Source organism: Ciconia boyciana, chromosome 3 (genome assembly GCF_034638445.1).
Source record: "Ciconia boyciana chromosome 3, ASM3463844v1, whole genome shotgun sequence".
Classification (NCBI taxonomy): Eukaryota; Metazoa; Chordata; class Aves; order Ciconiiformes; family Ciconiidae; genus Ciconia; species Ciconia boyciana.
This window is the reverse complement of record NC_132936.1, coordinates 43014171-43041229: the sequence shown is the minus strand read 5'-3', so window position 1 is coordinate 43041229 and position 27059 is coordinate 43014171.

Sequence of the window (27059 nt, the reverse complement as noted above, 5' to 3'; positions counted from 1 at the left end):
AGCTCTTCACAAAAGACAGAGGAAAATTGTATTGTTACAGTCATTTTTAAAATCATTTTGTCATCACAGTATTCTGCATATTCTAATAGTCTACTTTTTGTGAGCTATATTAGAGTTACAACAGCTCTGGGAGCTTTCTTGATGAATTCTCAATGGTTGGTTCCATTAAGCAAAGATTGGTTTGCTTGACTGGAAATGAAGCAACAATGGGTTCAATGTATTTTATATATATTCTTGGTTGGAAATACGTTATTATTATAATGTGTCATTTGTATTTCCACTATTTTGAAAGAGTAAATCAGTTATCTAGTCTGCATACTGAATAATTCAAATAAGTGTTCTCTATTAAATATTTAATCTATTCAAAATTATACAGTCCCAATATATATCAGTTAAATGCATACATTTATGGAAGCCCACTTTTATTAAACCAAATTAAATATTGAATCAAATTTAATAATTAAACTAAATTACTTAGTGGATCAATTTAACATATAACTTCCATTTATGCCACCGTACTCGAATAACAGAGGAATAAATATTGAATGGGTTAAAAGTAACCATACTTATCAGCTGCTATAAATATTTCTTCTAAACTCAAGAATTAAGAGTTGTGTGCATGTGAATATGCACAGATGTATACTTCTTTCTTCTGTTGATCTTCTTAAACTATAAAAGAGAAAATGTCTGCCACTATATAGACCACTACAGGCAAAAAAGACAGTAAAAAGAATATGTAGTGTATATACACTTGAGTTTTAGAAATCTATTAATGAATTATCTAAACTTAATTTAGTATCAAAGGACTTGTTAGGTGTGTCCTTTTTCAAGCTCCTCTTCCCTTTCTTATTTCCAGCCTGAGCTATACACCATTTTATATAAACCAAAATGTTATTGATGGTATTCATCTATTATTTCTTTGGATTTGGTTAAAGGCAGCAGAGAAAATCTTAACATATTTACTATCAAATGCTAGGAGTCCATGTGCACCTGGACATCGTTTAAAAAAAAAAAGACTCATAAGCTATGATGTGCTGTAGGTTATTTCAGCTAGACCCAGAAAAAGTGTTCATTTGAACTGAGCACCCAAAAGCCTAGTAGTTTGGTGTATGACACTACTTTCATATAAAACTAACTCTCCATCTTCTTTATGAAATACCTCTTTCTAGTCCATTTCAAATTGTAGTTCAACAAGGAATTGACCTTTTATTATATACGTGCAGTGACAATTATGTGCATATGACAAGTATCAGAATCTGATAGTTGCATTCACTTCACAGATATACAGGATCAGTCAAAAACAGAAGACAGCCGCACAGGATTGATCCAGATCACCAGTACTTGGACTTTGATAGTTAAAGACAAACGGGCTTGTTATAAATCATCATTTAGCCAATCTTGTAAAATACCTTCCTCTAACTAAATATATCCTACATAAAAATGACAAGGAATAAACAGCATCACAGGGAAGAAAGATGGCTAAAAATGAGCTAAAATTGAACTATCTGAGCAAAAGGAGCATAAAAAAAAATTAACATTGGTATCATACCTCTGGAGCAAATAGGTAGGAGAGAATAGAATGAAGGGAATAGAACATTCTTGCTTCAATCAGCAACTGCTAAAACAAAGTAATATATGGAAATCAATGCAGAAAGAAAAGATTGGTTTTGGCATCACTAAGTTTAATGACCAAAAAGAATAAAATTCTTCAAAGGCAGGAAGTTCTTACAAATATTTTCATGATCCAGATTCTTGTGAGATTTATGCACAGGGAAGTTCTATGTGTACCATATTTCCTGAAGCTGACATTTTGTAGCTTTTCTGCAGCAAGAAAATCAAAGAAGAAAGTGCTTGAGAGAAGACCTGTAGCCTAACAATTGACCATATTTCTCTAAAATGTGTGGTAATGCCACCTAAAGCTGTTTGGTCTAGCTTTGTAGTGAGAAAAGAAATAAGACAATCAGCAATTTGGCAGCTGTGACATTCTCTGATGCTTTCAGTCTGGTCACATTTTTGGAATGCCAAAAGACAATTTAATTTGTTGGGAGTGCATATTCTGAAAAAAAGTCCAGAAAACAAAATTGTTTCAATAATTAATTATAGTTTATCATAATTTAAGAGTTTTCTTACTAGTCCTTCTTGTACTCTCTGATCATTTTTGTTTCATTAGATTCTACATTTCTTAAATTAAGAAATGAGGAAATGCTTCCTTAGTCTTGGTGCATGCCCTGTCTGCATCTCAGCTGCACACTGGGGTGATATGGGACGCTTCAACTCAGAGTCTGTCAAAAGAAAAACTGAGTGAGCAGCTCACTAGCAACTCCCTCTAAGGGTTATTTAGTCAGTGGAAGAGGGGCCAGGGGATAAAACAGCATACTCTGGGAAGCGAAAAAGGAACCACGCACAGCAACTTTTTAAAAAGTATGTAATATGACTTCAACTTCTTCATTTTCTGAATGTAACATATCAGAAGCACACATCTGCAGGCTTCAGCAAATATTTGCATTTAATATCTGAAGTCCATAAGTGAAACCAAATCAGCAGAATTCAATGGTGTGCTACCCTCAGTGCATCTTCATCTCTCTCTCCTCTTAAGCTGTACAAACCAGGAGGAAGAGATAACCGTCATCATTATTTTTTTGTAAATAAAGTTGCAGTACCATAAAGCTTGTACTGATATTTCTCATTTTGGATTTTGAAAACAAAACAACTTTCTCTACATATTTTATTACTGATGCAATAGGACAAGAAACTCCACCATTTCTTGGACTGGCATACTGTTTTTTTCATATTTTCACACACTGACAATATAAATAAGTGGCTTGTTCACCTAAGTTACAGTCTAGTGAGATTTTGAACAGGTTTTGTATGGTGTGAGTGTCTCCATCTCACATAACTCTGAGCTCTTGAAGAGTACAAGCTGAGAAAGGGCAGGATTTCTTTTTCTGCATATTTGCCTTTTTAAATAAGTCTTAAAATTAAATACTGTGTAGAAGCAGCAGTATTTTGACAGATTCTTCAGATTTGAAAATTAGAAAAAGTCCAAATGCTAAGAAGAGCCACAGGATACAGCAATAGCCCTTAAAATGTCAGGTCCTCACACCCTTTCTCTTTGCATTCTGCCACAGCAACACTTTGCTTTCGAACACTAAAAAATTTGATGTGCTGTTACATCATGTTAGTTTTGCTCAGAGGTAAGATGACGCTAGGACTCTGACTCCTTTCTATCCCTTCCCTGCCTTGGGAACCTCTCCTCCTGCTCCAGAGTCTAAGATGGCATAGAAAGAATGTTATGGAAGGATTCAGGCATCTCATCTTGCATAGCTTGATCTCAGTAGTTTACTAAGGAATGTAAGTAGATTCAGACTCCTTTTTCTTTCTCCATGTGGGGTCATATACTGTGCTTTACAACTGAGTCCCTGTAGAACTGAGAGAACAGAATATGCAGCTCAAATCAGAGGAATTAAAATGGGTAAAATACCAGAATCAGAACACTAAAGGGCATATCTGTATTTTATGTATATATTGTTTTAAACTGAATGAACGTAGATAAATACATGTGCAGTCTTTTAGTGGAATAGATGAGACAGTGGGAAATACATGTGTGTGTTATATGAAATTGTATTTCAATATATTATGTTTCGACAGTAATAGGAACATTAAAAAGTGGAAATATTAAACCAAACAAAAAACAACACCCCTTCCAAATCCCTGAATTTCCCAGTATTGCCTAACTTTAGGAGAATTGTCTAGTCCAGCAAGAAGCTGGGGTGTAAAAATATGTGTTAGTGGGATCCTGCAGACCTGCGCTAGCTGCTGAACTCACAGTACTACATCATTGTGAGTGCAGGTGCTAAGCTTCATTAGAACAAGTCCTTATTTCCTCTGTGACATTCTCGCCTTTTTCCACTCAAGCCAGCACTTTCTCACTTCCCTTGTCTAATGACTGTATAGCTTGGGTCTTCAAGCCAAGTAGGGAATTACAGCATTTAATTTTGAAAAAGCAATTGGGAGGATGATTATCAAAGGTTATCTGGGAAAGGAAACATTATGAAATAGGTTTCTGCCAACTCCTAGGCTTGTTTGCAGGTGCACAGGGACGTGAATAGCTCCTTCATGCAGACCTCAGCATTGTTCTGAGCCATTGACCATTCCTCTGTCTCCAAGACTTCTTGAGTGTGTGAGATGCCTAAGAAGAGGCTGGCTGGAAGGAAGGTAACAGGAATGGCTCTGTCTTTTATCTTGCCACATCGATGCCACATCACTGAGGAGTATATTCCACTTAGTTGAAGAGAGATTATTTAATCTACCAATATATTATTTTTATCTTTTGGATGGCTATGAGTACCTGACTCACATTTAACTGTTTTAATGCAGGCAATGATCAGATACTGGCGAACTTTACTTGGGCTGGTATTCATTTCTTCACTTCTCCAGGTTTAAGCCAAGTCTAGAAGTCATATTTAGAGCCTGATTAAGGCACCTACGTATAGATTAAGACAACTGCTAACTGTAGTGCAAAGTGTCTTGGCTCACAATATAGTCAGTGGAATTAAAGTCAGTGCAGAAAGTAGAGATGAGAGAGCAATTCAGCTCACCCTAAAGTGAAATTAAATACTTCCTTTATGATAGGACTTAGCTGCCTAAAGATAAATTTCTAGTGTCACTTTAGATGCTTTGAGTTCCCCCAGCTTACATAGATCCCAGCTTCCAACTGGCACTTTTTGAGTGGCAGTCAACATTGAACATTCATTGGTCCTTGGGTCACATCCACCAGCCTGTGCAGACGTACTGCATAGAATTATGCACCTGAAATGCTACTAGACATTTGAGTTTAGACAGTTCATGTCTGGTCAGCTGAATCACTCCCTAAGTTTCAAATACAGTAGGTGCTAAATCTCTGTAGGTTTGGGATAATTTTAAAATGGAAATTTTAGAGCCATTAACTTATTTTAACTGAATACCATAATGGTATTTAGAATCATTTGAGGAGCCCTAGAACATCTAAAACACATGTAAAAGTCTGGAGATATGACAAAGACCTGTGGAAGATCTGCTCTTTTCAGGCCAGGTAGAAAGTCTCAAATGTCTAAATGGGCAGTAGGTGCCTACGTGCAGACAACCAAATCAAGCTCTCGCTCACATGTATACATCTGCATACTGACTCCTCAATTCAGATGCAGTCCACTGGCTGGCTTCATTGAATAAAAAGACTTTCAGATTGAAGATCACATTACCTAACCTTCCAAGTTTAGTCCATGTCCTGTGTCACAACCTATGTCCTGAAATCTGCATGAGTTTAAGTAGCATTTTGCCATTTATAACATCCAAATATCTCTCTGTAACAAAGAAATTCTGTTGATCTGACTTCATGACCATTCATTCTTACTAGACAAAATCAGTTCCTTTGAAGAGGTCCCAGAAAGGAGGCACTTCTGACTGTGTACTTCCTGCCTCAGCTAAAGAGTAGTGCTCAGTTTATTGGTTTCCTTTGCTGTCCTACAGTGAGATCACAATGTAATCTTCAGTCAAGTGAAGAAAGAGGCTTTGAAAAATCATCACTGTCTGCATAAACAGCTGCTGATTGTTCATGTCCTGAAAATGTCACCTCTTTCACAGGCTTACTAGACAAGTCTTCCCTAAATAACATTGTAAGGTGATCAACTTACTTAAGAAATTGAAATTTATTATGTTATATTTTTCTCATAATTACCTTCCTTTTTGTTTTGAGCTTATGATAGGGAGGAGGAAATGAATCTTTCAGAGTTCAAACTGCAAATTATATTTGTGCTGCTAGAACCTAGAGAGAGGATGCTTATTGTACTTATAGTTTCAAAAGTTTAAAACCTACAATATTTGAGTTGACAATTTAAATTTGGTGTTCCCGTCAAGTGAGACAAATTTTTGCAGTAGTGAAAGCCAACAAACTGGGGTATCATGCCTGTGACCCACAGAGGCATCATCATCAGATTTAGCTTCACTAAACTTTTTGACATGTGCGGGAAAACAAATTAAATTATGACATATGATGTATATATTTGCAACCTGCGTGAAGTTTATTATTTCATTAGCAGGTGATTTGAAAGGGTATTTCATGAAAGTAGTCAAATTACAGAGGAGAAAGTAATCCAAGAATCTCTCAAAAAAGCTGCTTCTCAGACAAGAAGCAAAGTAAGGTCGTGAAATACATCTAAGGGACAGACATCCCAAGCAGCTCTTGGGAAATACCTCCAAAGCTAATTTTCTTTTTTTTTTTTTTTTTTTTCCCAAAAACAGCTGTTGGAGAGGTGAGTCTGTGAAGAGGGGAACAGATAGGAGTGATGTTTTGGGATGTCTGTGTTTGTGTACAACCAACGCAAGATAAGAAGGTCTGATGTGCAAATGCACGTGGAGATTCCTGTCTCCCTGGGAGATGAGCTGCCATGGCTGAGGATCAGCAGCACATGGCTTGTGCTGCTGTGCCCTGCTGCCAGCAAGGCCAGAGACATGCTCTGGGTCCCCAGGAGCTGCTCTGGGGCAACGCCACCCACAACACCTTCCCATTGATGTTTTCTCCAGAATAAAAATGGAGGAGAAAACACCTCCATCAGTCTGGTCAAACTGAAATTGAAAATCCTTCCAAGGATCAAGCGGGCTCCCAGGTTCTACTTGTTCTCTCCAGATAATCATTTGTTGCGTTGCCTTGATTTTCATTTTCCTGCTCTCTCAGAGAAGTAATCAGATACTCTCAGTGGAGACAGGTGTTAGCTAACTACTAATTTAATTTTCACAAGATTGGTTGTTGATCTCTCTTCCTCTGCTGTGCTGTTGTACATAGAGGGAAGGAGGAAAAGGAGAGTTAAACCTACAGTTCTCAGTCTGGAGGAGGGGGCCGTACCCTGATGCCCCCTCAAGAAAATAGTCTGAGAACAAGTAATCCTAGAAAATAAAGATGCTGTCATCCAACCTCCATGCAATTCACAGAGAGGTCCCCAGGTTGCTACTGGAGTGATGAGGCCAGGTATAAGGGTCAAGCTTAGTTCCACCTTTAAACTGGTATACTGATACATCTTAGTCACACATTATCAGATTGGGCCTCTGACAAATGCAGCAGTATCTTTTTTTAATAAAAAAATCAGACAGAAACTGAGCTGCCAGTAACTACATTTAAAGCAATATTGAGTACTGTATAACATTTAGTATTTAATACATTTGTCCAGGGAGCTGAAGACACAGATTATATTCCCTCCCCTGCTTCAGAAGTTCAGGTGCACAGCTCTGTCATGAAAAACTGAAATGGACTTCACAGAGAATGACCTGGAAATTTCTATTTTAGTTTAGTGTGAAATACTCAAGTTTCATCATACAGAATCTTAAATTACAAGAAGGAATAAAATGGCTCTTAATGTAGAGGATAATGCAGAGACCTGTATGTTCTGTGGGCAACAAAGACTTTCTCATGCACCTCTATTTTTAAATGTTACTTCATTAGCACCTTTGTCTCCGAGACAGACATTCATCTTGTTTAACTTTAGCCTTCTAAAAATTGTCTACTCTGTGTAGTCAATCAGAGGGGCTGGCATTTCCAAAGAATGATTAATCTGCTTAATGATTTTGTAGGTGCCCTTTTCTTCCTTTTGACTACATAGTTCAACACCTTGCTTAGTCTGGCCACGCAGGGATGGCATTCAGTGGCTTAAACAAAAGTGTGTAGTGCCAATTGTGACTCCTAAAGTATTGCAGAAATTTGCACGCAGCTGAAAGATACTACACAGGATGTAAGAGAGATTGCAGAGAGGGGGAGGTCAGGTGGGATACTCCACCTGACACTAGATGCCCAGCTGGGAGACTTAGACCCATTTCTAATTTCTAGACAGTTAAAGATAGATGAGTCAAACTCCACTCTAAAGATCTAAATCTGCTTCTCAACACTATACCAACAGTAAGCTAACTTTACCTGGTTACAGCAAAATCATCAAGGCAACAGGTCTAAAGAAAAACTGTCATCTTCCATGAACAGTGTTTAATGAAAGTTTACTTCAAAGTTTTATGTTCAAAGATGCCTTACCGTTCCAGCTTCCTATGTTGGTTTTGTAGCCTGACTTGCCCTTCAATGCTTCCCATTCACGGAGGAAGCAGGCAGGACTGTACTCTTAACTTACCATGCAGTATGTTCTGTCCAAATCTAGTACCACAAGCACTGCAAACAGCTGTGCAGAAATTCAGGTTAGTTAGACCCATTGACTTTCTGGTTTTGGCTTACATAATGGTGTTTCTAACATTTCCAGATGTATGCTTTGTATGAGGAGTAGTGTTCATTTTGTGGTGACATTGTTTAGTTATCCAAAGTAAAAATCAATTTATTTTATTTTCTAAGAATTACTATTGTAGAAGAGCTTCTGCTACATAAGATCTGCTACTGAGCCTCAACTGGCAATTTAGAGATAACTAAAACCAGCCAGAAATAATTCTACAAGTCTCAAATGTGATACTGAATATGGAACTGCTTTCCTTCAGTGTGATCACTTCAGCCTCTTATCTGTGCTACTATTCATACTCTGACCTTTAGCCATGTGCTTTACTTTTCCTTTTAATAGGGAATTGATGAATCCATCTACCTGTTGTTGGATTTGTTGCTCATCAATTCTGAGCAGTAAATTTCATTGCCTACCCACTAAAAATTCAAATAATAAGATGTGTCACATATTTCTTTAAAACTAAGGCATATTTATTCCAGATATCCTTTAAAAGCCCAATCGATAAAATTGCAGTACTTCATAGCATATCTATAGTTTGCAATGTAGAAGGAAAACAGCCTCCAAAAGATATGTTGCATAATAAAAAGTACAAAGCAATAAACATATAAAAACTATTAAAAAAACAGTGAAATATTAGTGTGATGCTAAGTAACAGCTAATGGTAAGTAAAATAAAAAATGACTGCAGTAATAGAAATCACATTTTTAAAGGTCAAAATTTTCTATGAGATTAATGCATAGCCATATCCTTCAGTCTTTCCTCATCTAAGGACTCATGAACTCCAGTTGGGAGTACACTTTAATCAAGACTAAACAATACTGCCCTAATATTTGAGAATTATCACAGACAAATCCTATAGACATAATTGGTCTTCATAAGGCAAGAGGATGGGCAAAGTCCTTATCAGAACTATTTTTCTACAGTTCTCTGAATTCAGATATTAAAAAGACTAGGCTTTGCCAATTAACTGGAAATACAGTGATTTCCAATATTCTGATATGAATCTACTGTTAGGCAGGACTTTTTCTAAGGGAGAGTCAAGAGTCTGCACACACTCATTTCCCAATAGATAGTGGGTTTGCACAAGAGATATGATGAGCTGTGGCAACATAAAGATATCTTCAGTCTTATATAAAACTAGAAACTGGGAGTGTGTCACAGTCTTCTGTCATGTATGCATTTCAGACATCATCACATTTATATGAGCTAGAAATGAGATACTAAAGACAAGATTTTCTTTAGCTTTTTTTTTTTTTTATTCTAAGCTTCTTCAGTTTAAGTTGCCTCTTATAGATAGTGAATTTTGAGTATATCTTTAAGAATGAAGCTAACAAAATGTGCAATTATATACCTCAAATTGACTTGTGATGGCAAATTTAAAGAATATGAATCTTCTGGTAATAAGTTTGCCTGAATAATTTATCTGGTATTCCAGTACTCACTTTCAATGTTAGAGATCACCAGTGAGACATTAAAGATTATGTGGACTACTTTGCCATGAGATGCTCCTGCAATAAAAAAATATTTAAGAGGAATAAGGCTAGTTTAGAATCCAATTGAGGAGCTTTAGAAATGTGCCCTCTGGCAAGCATCATCAGGCCTCAGGTAATGCAGGCCCCCAAATGTATAAGGATCCCCTTTGTAAACACACTGTTAGCATGTTCAGCATACTTGTGAATTTACAAACAATTAAGTAAGTCAAGCTGTAGAGCCTATGCTTATTCTCAGCAGTAGACTTGACAATGAATGCAATGCATTAGAAATTGAAAATAATAAATCCCCTTTCCCCTAGCTGGTGAAGCTGTATCAGGACACTGGGCAGTAACATGGGCATGGCTGGAGGATCAGGAAGCAGACTCATGCATAGAAATTAATGTTGTGATTTACCAAAATGTTCCCTTTGCCTCGAGTATCAAGTTGAACACCTTGTGAGGGGCAGGGGGTGGCATTTAACTGGCCAAAACCTCACCTTTTAAGCTTGATGTGCCTATGTTAGGTGACTGAATTAGTTGTCCATGGCTTCAAATCTTTCCCTATACTTCAGATATTTGAGTCACCTTGGATCTGTCCTGTAGATACTTATGGTAGCAACCATAAAATCTCACACAGAAAGAAACAACATCTTTACATTTCCACCCATTATTCTTCATTCACATCAGTCATCCTCAGTCTCTTAGCCTTTAGGATATCACTATCCATCTCTGCACTTCTGAGGACCCCTTTTTGGGTGATGAATTAAGTTCCCTGACCAGAAGGATATAGTTTAATGTTGCTGCTTAAAATAAAGATTGTCTCGATGAGGTGTAGTTTGTCTCAGAGACAGAAAGAAACCATGGTTCAATTTCACAGAGGGGGACCATGACAATGGAAATATCTTTAGGGAAGGTGAAAGTGTGTGGCTTTCGGCTCTTCCAATCCATGCCACTAGTTATTACTGCTGGGTTGGTTAAATAGGCCATAAAACAAAGTGTCCTTGTCTGTGACAGGCAGGTGCAGAAAAACAGGTTCATGCACTTACATTTGTTATGAACTTTTGTTTCTTGATCTTTGACAATTACACAAAGGTTTAGTTAATTCAACAACAAGAGAAAACTGCAGGACACACCTTCAATTTCTTTTTTCTACATAAAATACCCATAATAAAAATCCCAATAATAGTTTTTACATTTAAATCAAGCTTCTTAACAGACATATGGTCATAACAGAGAAATCATTCTAGTCAGTAAAGCCCTAAGCTAAGCCCAAAATAGTTTGATCATTTGTATATCATTGTCACTTGAATGTTTTCTCAATATGGCTTAATTATAATTCAACATAATGTTAAGCTTCTGGGAAAAGACCTCCATTAAAAGATACTTCCTGGGAAAAGCGGGAAATTGAGAGCTCTCAGCTGGCATTGCACTTTATTATTCATGTATAATTCTTCTGCATCACTGAACATCTGCTAATAAATTTGATTCAAGTTTCCATGATAGATTTTACCTTCATCATTCAATCTCTGCATGAGCTTTGTATCTGATGAGAATTGATGTTATTTACTTATTGTGGAGAATTCTTATCCCATTAATAACTTAGCCCATGAAGTCATCAGGTAAATTGAAGATGTTTATAAAGAGCCCCCTTCCCCATTTTAAAAATAAAATAATAATCTTGATTTAGAAGATAATTTCTGTAGATTCCCTGGAAGTTAACTGACAGATGGTCACCTTGGCAGTATGCTGCAGTAATGCAACCAAATATTTATTAAGAGTTTCTGATGCAGAAGGTGATCAAGAGCATCAGAAGCTATTACTTCTAACTCCGAGTTTTGTCAATCTTCTTTTCCTTTGTGCCTCCACATTTATAGATAAGCTTAAATCCAAATCAAATATAAAAGTTCCTTTGAACTACTACAGATCTGTCATATTGATTTGGTGTATGACTTTTTGTTCCATGTGATACAGCTACTTTCCATGTGGTTAGACCATGGAATTGAGGGTTCAGGTTTCCTAAGTCCATTCTTAGCTCTCACAGTGAATCACTGTCTGGCCTTTAAGAAGTCGCTAAGATCAAGCTTATCAAAAATGCTTACCAATATTTCTATTTAAGCCAAGCATTTATTTGTGCCAAGCTTGAAATACCTGTAGTGGGTGAATCTTCTTAATATTCCTAGCCTTAATCTCTGTATGCATCTCTTCAACTACCTTTATAAATGCAGTAAGACTACCTTATTTTGTACAGTTATGTAACATAACACTTTTGAATCTCTCAGAAATGCTTAGTAGAAAGGTCTGAGTATAAAATCAGACTTCCAGTTTATACACGATAAAAGGGACTATTACTAAACAGAAGTAGTGAACTAACAGCAAATGCTAAGTTTATCCCCAAATATTCATGGTACAGAACATCAGCACATGGAGGAAAGGGCAGGCAGTGGCAAAGGAGTTCTGCTTGCCTAAAAGTGCATCAGGAATGGCTAGGCAGAGGTACTACAGGGCTAGCTGAAGTGGTCATACACCAGCCAGTGACTCACCCAGAAGGGAAATTCCCAGCCAGGAAGAGAGGGGATGTTTTCACTCCCTTTGCAGCTTCTCTTCCTTTTCCTAAGGGAAACAAAATCATGCAAGAATTGCAAACAGACTTTTCCTTTCATCCTGATGAATTTACTTTATGGATTCTGTAGTTTTCATTGTAAGATGTCATCCAACAACCTTGAATATGTTACATAAAATAATCATGTAACATTGCTGTGGCTACAGTACTTACTGTGTCATGAAACAGGAAAGGTTAATTATTGGCCTGCACCATTGTCACAAATTTTGTTATTTGAAGTAGTGCTGAAAAGGTAATGTATGAATTGCAGTATGATTTAGCATAATTCAGGTTTTATTACATTTCTCTTTATATTTTTTTTTCAATTGCTCAGACTTTCTTTACAAAACTCTTTTATTCTCTTTTTAGATTATTTTGCAAAACTGACACTTTTGAAACACGACAGAAAAAAATCAATTGCATTGGTGATGATTCTATCCCCTACTGTCCCTGAGGCAGTCCATCTAGCGATCCTGTCCAGTATACATCTGTAAATATGCAATTTTTTTTTCTCAGTAGCATGTTGCAATGGTTATTATATTATATCCTTACTTGAGATTACCTTGCTATAGTATTATTAAGTTCATTTGATTGGATGACTTGACCCTTAAACTGTTCTTCTCTTCAAAATTACTACTAAGAGAAAAGTTCTGCAATCATTTGAGATTTTATTCACCACTGCTGATTTTCCATTTAATTCTATATTTGAGATCAAAGCACATTCTAATTAATAATAACTAGCCAGATCAGAAATTAGGATAGCAAAGTCTACTCATTTACTTCTGAATCTATTTGTATTTCACAGTGTCCACAGCAGCCCCACTGATCTTAAAGTCAGCTTTTACATATAGATTGTAGGCACCATGCAACCTTTTGTTTAATGCGAGTATTGTTGCAGATATGGCATAAGAGGTCTGGATATAGTCTTTTTATGAACTTTTTTCATTCTTCGTTTAAACTAACTATTTTATTTTTTGTACCGTACTGTGCCTTTCTAGTGCATAAATACCCACACTGGTTTGGTAACCTGTAAATTAAGCATTAACTTAATTAACCAGCCCACATTCAATGCTGGCTCCATTAGTTTTTACAATTAGAGGATGTCTACAGAGCTTACTCATCAAAAATTATTTTTTTCAAGATCTGGGGCAATTCACAAGGTTTCATAGTTGGACTTCATCAAATGAAACTGCATCTAGAAGGATAGATCTCTAGTGGGCTTGATTTCCTACTGCCTTACTCCTATAGGCAATTACATTTATGCAAAGCACAAACATTACTAAATCAGAATTATATCATTCTATACCCAGTTTGGACTCGGGTACATTTTTATCGATGCAAAGTAATGAGTATTCAGATTCTTTCTTCTTTCTTGGTACAGTTAAAAGAATAAAGTGAGAAGACTGATTTTCTTAACAGTAGCTTTATAACATCTTTAAACTGAGCAATGCACTCAGTGTATTGCAAAATGAAATTCTGCTGCATCATGTCAAAATGGAGGAAATGCTGAGGGTCTACAAATGCTTACACACATATGAAAGATTTTTACATATTTACCATCAGAAGGTTTTCCTCCAACATTTCTATGATGATGTTCACACCCAGTTTCTGGCCATTTTGGACTATTTCAGTGGCATAGGGCATTGAATTGCCAGAAACTGTGATATAATGTCCTGGCTAGTGCAAGGAATTAAACATTTTCTACAATGACCCTTTTCTCAAATACAGACAGTGTTTTATTTAAATTTGTCAAAAAAATGATAATGGAGGACCTATGAGGTAACAGTCCCTTTTATTTACACATGTGGCATTCTGGAAATCAGCTACTTGTAATTACAAGCAATTATGATAAAAATGCAATTTGGGAAAGTTTCTAGCAGTAATGATAATGAAGCAATGAAATAGATTGTCTGGGGGCATTGCGGATTCTCCACTACTGGAGTTCTTTAAGAATAGGTTAGACAAACATCTGTCTGGAATATCACAGCACAGACACATCTTTAGCAGGGAAGTAAAATCATAATGCAGTGCCTTTGCTTAAGGTCACAGCCTGCCCCAACATAATGGTCCTAAGCAAAAACAGAGATTGTAGTTCCACTGTACAAAATGGGACCAGCTGCACGGACTTTCTACAGGTTGCTGACAATATCTCCATATACAACAATTTTTCTCTGACATGTAGAATGGTTCAGCAATGACAGTAGCTCCATGGTTATGTACTTTATGTAGTGTGAAGGTTTTTCTGCAATGTACTGAAGTCCTTGGTCTGCACAGAGATCTGGAGGGGCACAGTACTGCCACTCTGAGGTAACAAAGGAAGATGGTTCTGCTCTTACTTCTCTGCCCCCTCTTTTGAAGAACAGCCCAGCTTGCTGCCCTGTGAGGCTGACCGAATACTGCTTCCAGGTTTTAGTCCTAAAAGTCATCACTTTTATAAAATACACAAGAGCACATTTACGATACACCTTACGAGCAAAGTATATGTTGTTCACTATTACCTATGCCTTTTCTGTTCACCTCCTGGGGTACTCTCTAATTTGACAAACCACTGTGGGTTCCTGACTCTCTCCACTTCCAGGCTCACTCCAGAAGAGCCAGCTGGTGCAGAGTGATGCAGCAGGGGCAGAGGCGCTGTCCCACAGCAGCATGAAGTACAAAAGCAGCATTACTCGGCATTACTCAGTAGCAAAGAGAGGCTGTGAGTGCTTTCTGAAAGGCTGAGTGTGGTACTTGTGTGCAGGAGGGATCACATCGCTTCACAGCTGCAGACCACAGTCATAAATTTTCTTTTTAAGACCATCATTTGTGTTTTTTTCCTGCTCAGCACAAGCCTAGAGAAGGCAACTCAGGGTGGGCAAATTAGGCTCTGGGTGGGGAGGACTCCCTCCCTACTGCCAGCAGAATGTGCCTAAACAGAGCTCATTCTCATTAAGCCAGAAGTGCTGTGTAATTTTGCAAAGAGTTTAGATTGTATAATCGTCACCGCTTCACATTTCTGCTTCTGCACCACCACCCCTTTCCTCAGCCATCTTGTATTCATGTAGGCTCATGGGGTACCAGGTTAAGAGGATGATGCATGTTAAAATTAACTTGTTCATTTAAAGTTGGGCAGTTTTAACTGATAATTATCTGCCCACTAAAGACCATAACAAATACTTGCTCCATCACAAGTGGGAATACCTGTAAGGAGCCACAGGCAGCAAGGGGGAGAAGGAACCAAAATACCTTTAAAATTTGTGAAGTAACAGCATTTTCCTCCTTGAATCCATTCCAAAACTTCCAGTTATTGTCCCTTATGCCCCATATATCTGCTTTCTGTATGCTTTTTAATCACTAATGAAATTGTCTCGGTCAAATGCCTGTAATTCAGACTCATTGCATCAGACCAAGAAGCTTAATTCTCATCAGCCAGTGAATCTCAGTTCCACTGAAATTTCCCTGAAGTCACTGCAGCAGTAAAAATTGTGTGAGAGCAGAATTAAGCTCTGTCCTAAACTACTGATTTATTTACTGTATACAAACTTTCAGGCATTTATTATTTATAGATACAGACATAGAAAAATATCCTCTTTCTGTTTATTTTTGGGGAAATTGGGATCGTGTTGTTATTTCCTTGTTCAAATATAACCTGTGATTGCATTCAACAAACAATAAAAGCGAGATCCTTTAGAACTTTTTTCTTAAAGTTTATTTAACATGAAGAGGCTCATTCTCTTTGACCAGTGCTTTGCAAGCATTTTCCCTAATCTTATCTGATACCTTTGATTTAATTGAGGAAAGTCACTCTCAAAGAATGTCATTTTTCTTGCATGCTTTTTAAAAAAAAAAAAAAAAAATGTAATTAAGACTATGCAAAGGAAAGGAAAAACAACAACAAAAAAAAACAAACACAAGAGCAAAACCAGCAAAAAACCTCTTGAACACCCAGGCAGAACAAAGGCACGTGCATGTCTACAATAAAAAATTGCTGCAGTCAACATATAAGTAGGTGACCTGTAGATGATCTAATTTTAAAAAATTACATTATGGTGGTTTGAGGGGTGGAGGAATAAAGGAAGGAGGGAAGGAAAGAAGGAAGGAGGTGTTCTAACTACCAAAGAGTTATTCATAACGAAATAATTTTATGCCACTTTTATCTCAACCATTTTTTAAGATTTCTAGTTAAAAATGGGTCATGGGCTTAGTGGAACATCATTGAAGAGGATGTAAAACATCTGCTTGAATCTATTTCTATATCATTAATGCTACAAATAAAAAAAATCATTTTTACTTTTAAGTGTTTGCTACAAATTATGGTATAAAACAGGAAAAAAATCTTGGAGGAATCAGTGGGTGTCATTTCATTGTCTGTGCTGTCCACAGGCAATGGATTAAGCCTCTAAACTTGAAGCCACTGGCAGCTCTCTCTTTGACTTTACTCATCAGCAAAGTTACATCTTTCGAATCCTCTAACTTAATGCCAACAGTGATCACTGCTGTGCTGTAATGTCACTTGTACAGGCCAGTAACTCATCTTGGAGGGAGAAGAACTCCTGCTTAGATTAGATTAAAGACAGGATGCAAAGGAATTGGTATGAACAGCTTTAAGATACATAAGCCTTTTTCTGCCTTTGTAAACTACAGGACATCTGAATGGCATTAGATAGTTGAATAGTGAGCCAGAACACAGACACACTGATTTTCTTTTTGTGCAAATGCCTAAGAAAAGGCTTTTCCCATCAAAACAGAACCACAAGAAAAGATGCAGAGTAGTTTGTATGTCATCTGTATATAAGATTTTCCCTCCCGTCTTCAATATGTTATGAAAAAGGAAATGTGACCATTCTGTGAGTACAGAGTAAAGATGCCAACATGATTTCTCTCAGTTAGAAAACATACTTTTATTAAAATAAGTGATTAAGGCCAAGAGTTTTGGCACCTAAACCCCACTGAAATACAGGGTACAGTTGTCATCAAGGGACTGCAAGAAAAGAACAACATGAAACAAATTTTCTGATCTAAAGTAGGCTTTGAATTACAGAAAACAAGGAAGCTCCCTTAACCGTCTTATTGTGTTTACTCTTTGTAATTAGTCTCCCTAGAACCATGTCAGGTTATTGCTATAAATGGTAATTATGCACAAGGATAGGTGGAAGGAATACTTTAACTGTTTAAAAGTAAAATCAGTGAATTTTCAAATTCAAAACTTTGCTTTCATTTCAATTCAATTTCTAAGAATATAATGTTATATTAAAAAAAAGTGGGTTTTTTTATTAGTAAGACTCCAAGAGTAAACATACTTCGTTGATCTGGGTAGAGCAAGACTTGAGGTCCCAGAGTGTGAAAATCTTTCCCACTCTATTTGTTGTTGTTGTTGTTGTTATTATGACATCTTTATCTCTATTAAGGTCAAGGTCTTAGTCCTTGTTATATCTGAGCAGGCCATGGTAGGGTTAAGGAAATGGCAGTGTTTCTACAATGTGCACACATTGTAGTCCTTGGCAAGTTTGACACTCTTTCATGCCCTAGGACATATTGTATGGCAGATATCCAGCAAAAGGGCAGACATATGTCCCCAGAGAGAAATATACCCTTGGTCATTTTGCTAATTTGGTTGTTGACAGCAGCAACAGAGACCCAGAAGAAAAATGGTCACATCAAATGATGAAAATGGTCATTTTCAGAAACATTTCAGTGTGCAGTGATGACTAGTTCTCTGCCTGGATTCTGCCTGATTGCATATACAGGGTCAGGTAGTCACCATATGTTCTCCTAACAAACACTGTGCAATCACTCAGGCAGATTACAGAAGCAAAAAGAAACAGGAGCTTTCAGAAAGGGAGAAGAAACATCAACAAATTCTCCTAAAGAAAAAAGAAAAGCTTTCCTTATTTTCTTGTACTTATTTATTTACTTCTACCCTACTTTTAACCATATTTCTTTCCCTTGAAAGAAATTCTTTCTCAAATTGCTTTTCTCAAATGCCAGTAGAATTTGGGGATTTTTCAACCATTAAAAGCTATTATTTCAATTAGCCTTCTACTCTTAGCTATAGTCTACTTAGAATGGCAGTTCTGAGAAGCCTTGACAGGCAAGACAGAGAAACAGCTTCCCCGTGTACAAACTGCATTTAATTATTTGTCTTTACACAATATTGTAAGCTTCAGTAAAGCACCAGACTTTGCTGTTGCCTAGATTGCTGAGGACCACAGTGATTCAGCTGTTCTTCTATCATGTGGTCCAAAGTGTGGTGGCCATGAAGCAACATTAATAACAGGATGAGTGCCACAATTTTTAGTATTTCTCCTCCCTCTCATCCCAGCAAGACTAACCTGTTGCAATGCAATGTAAATTTTGCTTCCAGTCATCTTGTTCTTATTACTGGTGAATAGCTTCTTACTATACAAGTGAGCCATTGAAATTAGTTGCATACATACATCTGGTGTGAACAAAGAAGGCAGGAACAGATATTTATTAGTCTTGATAACACTATAATAAGTCCTTTGTTTGGATATATGTGATAAGGATTGAATTTTCAGAAGCTGACCTGTATCACTTAACTTGAAACTTCCACAACACAGACTCCTGCACATGAAGTACTGTCCCTAGGCTCCTTACATAAAGTGAAATAGGTGTTTTAGGGCACAATATATCTGAAATATTTTAGACAACTCCTTTAGGATGAAATGAACTGCACCCCAGGAGCACCTTCTTTTCATTGGCTGGAAAAGAAGTCTAAGGAGACCAGCTTAGGTGCCAATCTTTGCTGTCTAGAGGAGGTGATGTGGATCCCACCACTGATATCTAAAAAGGTAGGTGCATAGTCTAAAATAGTGTCTCAGCCAAACATGTACCTGTTTTATGTCAGTCTGAGGGTGAAAAGGTTTGCTTTCTGGAGATGCTGGGATCTTTTTATTGATTTTCAACTCAAATAACTTCAGCCTTCTACACAAAACATTATCTAGTATATAGAGTTTTCTAAGCCACTTTATAGTCTCGAAATAGGGACTCCCAAAGATGATTTAGCACACCCTAAACACCTCAGTAGTTCAGAGAGGTATGATAAGTCAATTTCTAGAGGTGATACTCTCTCTTCTTTCCTTGGCCTTAGATGAGTAGCCAAAATGAGTATGCTGAAACTAGATGCCAAATTTTAGATAACTGAAGTTAGATCAGTGACCTAGGTGTACAGATTCCACAAAAATAAAACTGCTCTTAATTTACTTAAGTACGTTCATAAAAGCTTTGATGAGGAAGTTACTGTTTAGACCACCCCTTTTGTGGCCCGTTCCTCAGGATGATTATTAACCATTTCAGTGTATTGTATTCCAATTTTACACTGCCTTCAGATTTGATCAAGGCTCCTAGTATTTCCTTGGCCTTATAGAAGAAATCAGAAGAATGTGATACTTTTTAGATTGTACGTACTATATAACAAGGATGCATGTGTACGTGCATATATGCATATGCTTTTAAGCACTGCAAAGTCTTTCTTTCCTGCCAGGACTCATACAGTCATGCTGTTATGCTGATCATCATAATAATGGTGACAACATCAAAAACTTGTGCACGCTATATCCTTCCCATGAAAATGAGACAGCACTGGCATGTTCTCAGAGCAACGATTAGCCCACTCAAGGGCGTTATGAGAAACATGAAAACAGAGTCATCCATCATCCCAAGTGGTGCATGTTTACCACTCACTCTAAATAGCTGTGCCTGGGAGTGGAGGTTAGACAGTTTCCCCTTTTGATTTCTGTTATCATCCTGTCATGCTGCTCCTTCTGATCAGACAGTGCATAGCAAATTTCTATTGTCAGTTTACTCCCTTTTTAATTTAAAGGTTTAATTTCCTAGTCCACCCATATTTCTTCAAAAATCTCACATTGGCTGCTTTGAAAACTTCTTTTCACAGAAAGGTAGCTCTTTCCTCTTCTGTTCTTTCTGCATCTATTATTAATAAATCTATGTTCTAAATATGTAGTCCATCATTGATGAACTCTCTTTCCCACACTGCATTGTTTAAACACGTTATACTGATATTGCTTATGTATCTATGGAACCTTCTAATTTCACTTAATTTACCTGTTTATGGTTTTACATATGTATTCAAGCCTGACCCGAAAGCAGAACTGTTAATGGTATTGTTACATTCCAGAACACTTAGACCAAAAAATGCACTAGTGCAGGTGCATGTTAGGCAGTGTCTGCATTAGCAAATAGCATGGCCCAGTATGTTATGTACCAGTCTGTGGAATGAGATAGTTGGTGACAAAGACCCAACATCCATACCACACATGTTCCATGGCAAGGGTATTACTTCAGACTAGCTCTCATATGACTAGTATAGGGTGAATGTCCATTTTTTTGGGTGGAGTGTATTAACTTGATCCATACCTCCATCACATATTCCAGTTTAGTTTTAGATGAAAGAAAACCAGTTCATGCACTCTGAGATCACTCCACGATAAATGGAACTAACTGGAGAACATCCTAATCTAAAATGCCGGCAAAGAACATGTGCCTAACGTGTCATAAGATACTTCTTATTTTAGGATTTTTGTTCATTTTAATAGTGGAAGTGAAAGCTATTTTAAGACTACTTCATGTGTTACTTCAGAACAACCACAGAAATGTCTGTAAAGGCACTACCAAGATGTTTCAAAATAATTTTTAATCTTGTATGGTCAGGCAATTTTTTTCAAAAACCACAGAGATTCCTGTAAGAGCCCATTAAAGATTTTTTCAAAATTCAGCCTGCAGAAGAATTATCTTTCTAGCCTTTTGAATCTCATTACATCTCATGCATCTAAGTACCTGAAAGGGGAACACTAAAAATCAAGAGAATAACAGATTAGTATTAAGAATCAGCAGTGGTCTTAATGGTCAAGAAGAGTATCATCAGAGATATGAGCAATGGCTATTTATTTTTTCAAGGTTTGTACCTACGTGAATTTACCTATAGAGTTCTGAGCATATTTTATAACATTTCAGGCCCTCATTCAGCAATAATTTGTATATATATTCCACTCTACACTTCTGAATATTCCCACAAGGTTACTTCATATGATTCACACCACAACTGTTAATTATATCAGAATATATTTTCCCCCTTCATTTTCTAGTATGCTTTGTTCAAGTTAACTCAATAGATTGTTTCTTGGAAAATATGCCATAATCAAAACAAAGGAAAGTCTTTTAATTGAAGCTGAATAAAGAGCTCCTAAATAGCTAACATCCTGCATTCATCACAAAGCAAATAAGTAACTGACTACACTAAAAAGTAGACTGCAATTGTAAGCTGTATGCAGAAAATCAGGGGACTTCAGAGAGTGTGAAGAATGAGAATAAGATACAACTCCTAATAACCTTCTCTACCACTTACAGAACCTCCACCACTGACAGAACAGTGAACTGGTAATTAAATAGGGTAAGCCTGGTAGAAGCTCAAATAAGAACCAGTGCAATATTTTGAATGTTATGGTCAAAACAAATTAAATGTAAATAATAAAATGGGCCTAATTTCCAGAAAGTGTTCAGGGAGCTTCTGTTTTAATTCCGTATGCTGCAACATGAGACTGAATACTGAGAAGCCTTTACTGAATAAAAAAGCCAAACATCAACCTTAAACCATTTCTTTCTATTTGTCTTCCCACCACATGGGGGTTATAATCTGTGCTGCTATAAAAGCGAATGATTCACAATAACCCTGTGACAAGTTTCATCAGAACAATCATCAGTAATCATGTGCTGTGAATAATGCAGCCACAGATTGATTTGGTGGAAATCCACATATACATTGCCACATGCTCAATCAGAAAGAGTCGATGCTTTGAAGCTTTGTACTACAGAGTTCTTGATTTTCTACAAACTAACCCTATTCAGGACAATACTACTCAATGCACACACACCCCCATCAATAGCATCAAAACATTTTACATCAGTACAAGACTCAAAAATCTTCTTATGCCACAAAGTTATGTCATTTGCAGTCTTAAAAGGAATATCCATTTATTACAGCAGCTGAGAGAGAGCTTGCCACACACTGACTGTTTTAATCAGGTCAGAGCACGGTAGTTTGTGTAAGAAAGGACATGTTTATGTGTGTGCATGCATGTACACATATGTGTGTGCATATGTACATTACATATATACATATAGTTACACTTCAATTTGAGTGAGATTAGTACTGCACAACAGTCGTTGAGAACAGAGCAAAGCAACATGTGTAACAGGAAACAAGTGTTTCAGAGATTTTCATACGTGGAATTGCTGGATTTTCCCTGAGTCTTACGATATATACTGACAAGACAAAATCCCTGAGGTAAAAAATATACCAAGAAGGAAAGCAAACCATGCAGACTAGAGCTCGTTTACAAAGACATTTATCTCTAGGAGGAGAGTCTTACTCCCCAAATGTCTGAACAATCGGTTTAAGCAGTCAGCTAAGGCCAAATGGCTCCAATGTTTGAAAATATAAAATTAAGCGGTCCTTCAATGTCACAAAACAGTTCTTTGCTCGGAAACATAGCATTGTGGTGAGGTCCTAGCTCAGAATGACATCCATAAGCCCATAACATTGGTCTTTGACCTCTACAATAGTTAACAAGTATTTTCAAGGTTCACAAAAAAGACAAGAAACCAGCTACACATTTATCACCAATGTTTAGCTACCAGTGGTTGCTGCCTAACACACGCATCCTTAGGTATGTGTGTCCTTACGTACCTTCACTTCAATGAACAGAGGTTTAAAGAACCAACTTAACATTGTACTGCATATACTAAGTCATTTTGAAGTCTATCAGGATTTACAGAGCAGGTAACATTTATTTGGTCAAAGTACCCTGTCTGATAGCCATGCTTAACACAAGTATACCTTACCTCCCAATAAACTGAATTGAATAATAGATGTCTAAAAGTTGAATGCTGCAATACTGAACACTGTAATGCATAAGCTCTCTTACAGCACCTATTGCAGATCTACCTGGATGTCTATACCTTAAATATCTTTCAGCAAAACCACCAGATTCCAGGAAAAAAAAATCATCCTATTCAGTTGTCCCTTTTTACTATGACAGCAAAGGCGTTTGGAGTCTGCAAGGAAAAAATTACTTCTAAAGATGGCAAGGGTCAATCTTGACTCCAAAGATGAGGTCAGGATTTTGTCTAAGGCTCAATAGACTAGGTAAACTCCAAGCTCCTAAGAGTCTGAGCTAGAGTTAGGGATAGGACAGAGAAAGGCAGATGATTCAGAGTAAAGTAGGAGAATAGTTAGGGATCTGGGGACAATGGCTAAATATGGCAAGGGCTGACAACATGTTATTGTATATTTTATTGTTTTGAATCCCATTAGGCTAGGCTTGGCTTGGCGGAGTCAACCCTACCAAGTTCAGGCAGGGTTTAGAGTTCAGCTGGAGTTTAGAGTTCAGGCCAGGAAAAGCCACTAAACTAATACTAGTACTGAAGTGCATAGTTTTCAGTGTTTGCCAGCTAAACTGAAAAGAGACATTAGCTGGAAGGACTTCCAGGAATTAGATTTAATGTTGCCATACTAGGAAAACAATTTAGAGATAGAGGACCTACTGGGGTTACAGGTTAAGTTTAAAACTAGCTTTACCATAGAATCATAGAATCATAGAATCATTTAGGTTGGAAAAGACCCTTAAGGTCATCAAGTCCAACTGTTAACCTTACACAGCCAAGTCCACCACTAAACCATGTCCCTAAGCACCACAAAAAAGCTTTGCCTGGTTGGGTCCTATGATCATAGCTTAGGGCTCAATCTAGAAGAGGACACTGGTTTATCATTAGGTTTGTCCCCAGCTGGTTTAGGAAAAAAAAATTAGCTGTTAGAGACTGATGAGATAGGTCTGCTGGCACTGCTCAGTTAAATTGAAGACTCAGTATGATACTAGTCCAGGTTTTGAGCTCAGCTTTTCAGAGGCTTTGGATGAGATTTAGTTCCTAAAGTAGGGTAGGCACTGGAAGAGCTAATGAGCTACCTGTAAGACTAGGTCAAATAGGACATGATGAGCCAGGGTTAGCGTGACCAATAGCAACAGCCTCTGCTTTGAGGATTGAGGCTAGCAGGAGTTTCTGTACTGTGTTTAAAGCCAGCTAGGGTGTGATTTGACCAAGACTGTCACATTTTTAATACTGTGGGAAATTTATATCAAAGTATCTTAATCTGTTAAGGATAAAATTTAATGATTGCAAGTCCTATAGACAGGTTTCTATCAGCATTAGTCATAGTTTAAATAAGAGCTTGGAGATTTCAGAAATTAGAAATGAAATATTAAAAATGTATGAAATCAAATCTTTCCTCTTCTTGTCAGAGGGATTATTAAAAAGATGATGTTTAAATCTAACTTTTATTTTCTTATTATTGTCTGGTTTTCTGTATAGTTTCCCATTTTGGCTAGGTATTGACCAAAGATCTATCAAGGTATAATTCTTCCCCTCCCACATGCAAAAAAAAACAACAAAAAAACCCAACCAAAACCCCTAAACCATCACATCCTAAAAGAAAAGAGAATGAGCAGGTCAGAAAGCAAATCACTTGCAGAGCTGTGAACAGAACGCATTTTCAAGGCTCCCAATTCAGCGTCATGGCCTTTACTTTCTGCTGCTCTTTTAACAGTCCTGGAGGCAAAGGAAGAAAAATGACATAATGTACCAGAGTTACTTTTCTACAAGTAACTGATTTTGATTACCCTTGGAAATCAAAATCATTTAATTTGTAAATTTTAATTATGTTCCATTTTTCTACATTTCTGTTCATCACTCTTGACTAAAAAAACTTTGATTAATTTTAGTACAACACAATTTCCATGAGCTTTCAAAAACTTTTTTCACTGTATATAACAGATCATTTAAATATTAGATGTACATTTCAGCTGGCTAAACCTATTACCATCTACAACGTATTAGCATACTTTGTACAATTCATTCCAAAGGCCCAATTCAAAAAATAAGGAGACTTGTTTGCATGGTACAAAGTCTGACAAGAAAACTATGATTATTATTGTTGGTTGTTCATTGACATAATAACAGTTAATGAAATATAGCTGGGTAATATTTTTCCAACATAGGATCTGGGGTTCAAATTCTTATAACTTTGACAAACTTAAAGCCATTATGCTGAAATTGGCTGTGGCAGATCTTTGGTTCACAACAGACAAAAAACATCACAAAATGTGAGCAACTAAATAATGACTACCTATCTCCCTATCACTACTATCACTTACTCCATCATCTCGTATGTGATTAATGAATTTTTTTTTTTTAACTTTTCAGTGCATGCATTATTTTTTTATTTAAAACATAGATAATACTATTCCACAGTCTTGCAAGGACATGTGAAAGTGGATTTGCAGCTGTCTGGGAAGTCCTAAAACAGCATACTAATGATTACCTTAAGAACAAGTCCACACCTCTCCACAGATAGAATCTGAGCAAAGGCCACTGACTAATGCATGGTACTCTGAGCATCAGATAAGGAAGGAGTCCCATGGAAAAAAGTAGCATGTGATCACTTTAATTATAGCGATAGGAAATTAACAGATCTTAATTAAAGTTGCAGAGCCAACGAGCTTTCCTTAATGTTGAAAAGTTTGCCTTTGCAAACTTACTAGTACTCTTGTTATAAGCTTTTCTGAGTATGTATTCCAAGACAATATATTATTCCTCAAATATTTTCCATATAAAATTTGCAATTTGGAAAAAAAGTATCTCTTTGAGCATCGGTTCATAAATACTTTTTGTGCTATCTCAGCTTAAAAGGATCTCCATTTGATTGATTAGTATTCTGCTGTTATGTTCTCATCTAGCTTCTATAATAAAGCGTAATCAAACTGGATGTTCCATGAATTTAAGATCTGTTATCCATGTGCATACTAGGTCAGTGTATCCCAACCGAGGGAGTGGAAGAAAGGGAAGAAGGGTAAAATGGAGACAGTTATTGACTTAATATCAGTCAAGTTATTTGATTTGACTTTCCTCCCATCTTCAGTGTGTTCCAGGGACTCTGGATGAAATAATATATGGTCCCCACTTGCTTTTCATCTTTCTTCCGCAGTAGCACCTAATGACAGTAAGAGGAATGAATCATAATCAGAAAGCTGCAAGTTTAAGAAACATCCCTCAAGTGAAAGCTTGCCTCTTCAGTTTCAGTAGTATTCGGATAAACTCTACGTGTATTTGTAACCTAGGCTAGTTTCCTGTCTTCAAACTAAATCCCAAATCCACAGAAAACAGGGAAGAGGGAGGGAGAGGGAATGAGCAGAATATACATAAAGGCTTCTGCGAAAGGATACAGGTGTTCATTCTGGCCTTCTTCCCAGTAGTGTATCTGAGGGAAGAATGAGGAACTATTCTTTCAATAGAACAGTCTTGATCGCGTTTTACATCCAAAAGTTTGATCATTCTTGACTAAACAGTGTTCATTTATTTCATTCAAAAAGCTTATTCACTAGATAATACCATAGTTAGTATATACCTAACTAAGCTAACTTATCTAAAAATTGTGTAAAAATAGAAGCTGTTATTTTATTTTAAAGAAATGTGTCCTCCATTTGTTAAGTTACTGACATAAATAATGTCAAGTGGGCACTCCGCCTTTTCTGATTTAGAATAAAACTGTTTCCCCTAAATTACTCCAAATAAGATACAGTAAGGATCTGAAGCTGGGTCTCTGATGCCTTATTTGTCCTTGCCTTTGCCTTCCTCTGAAAATGCCATGGATCCAGCTATCTCTTCATAAAATATCTCAGC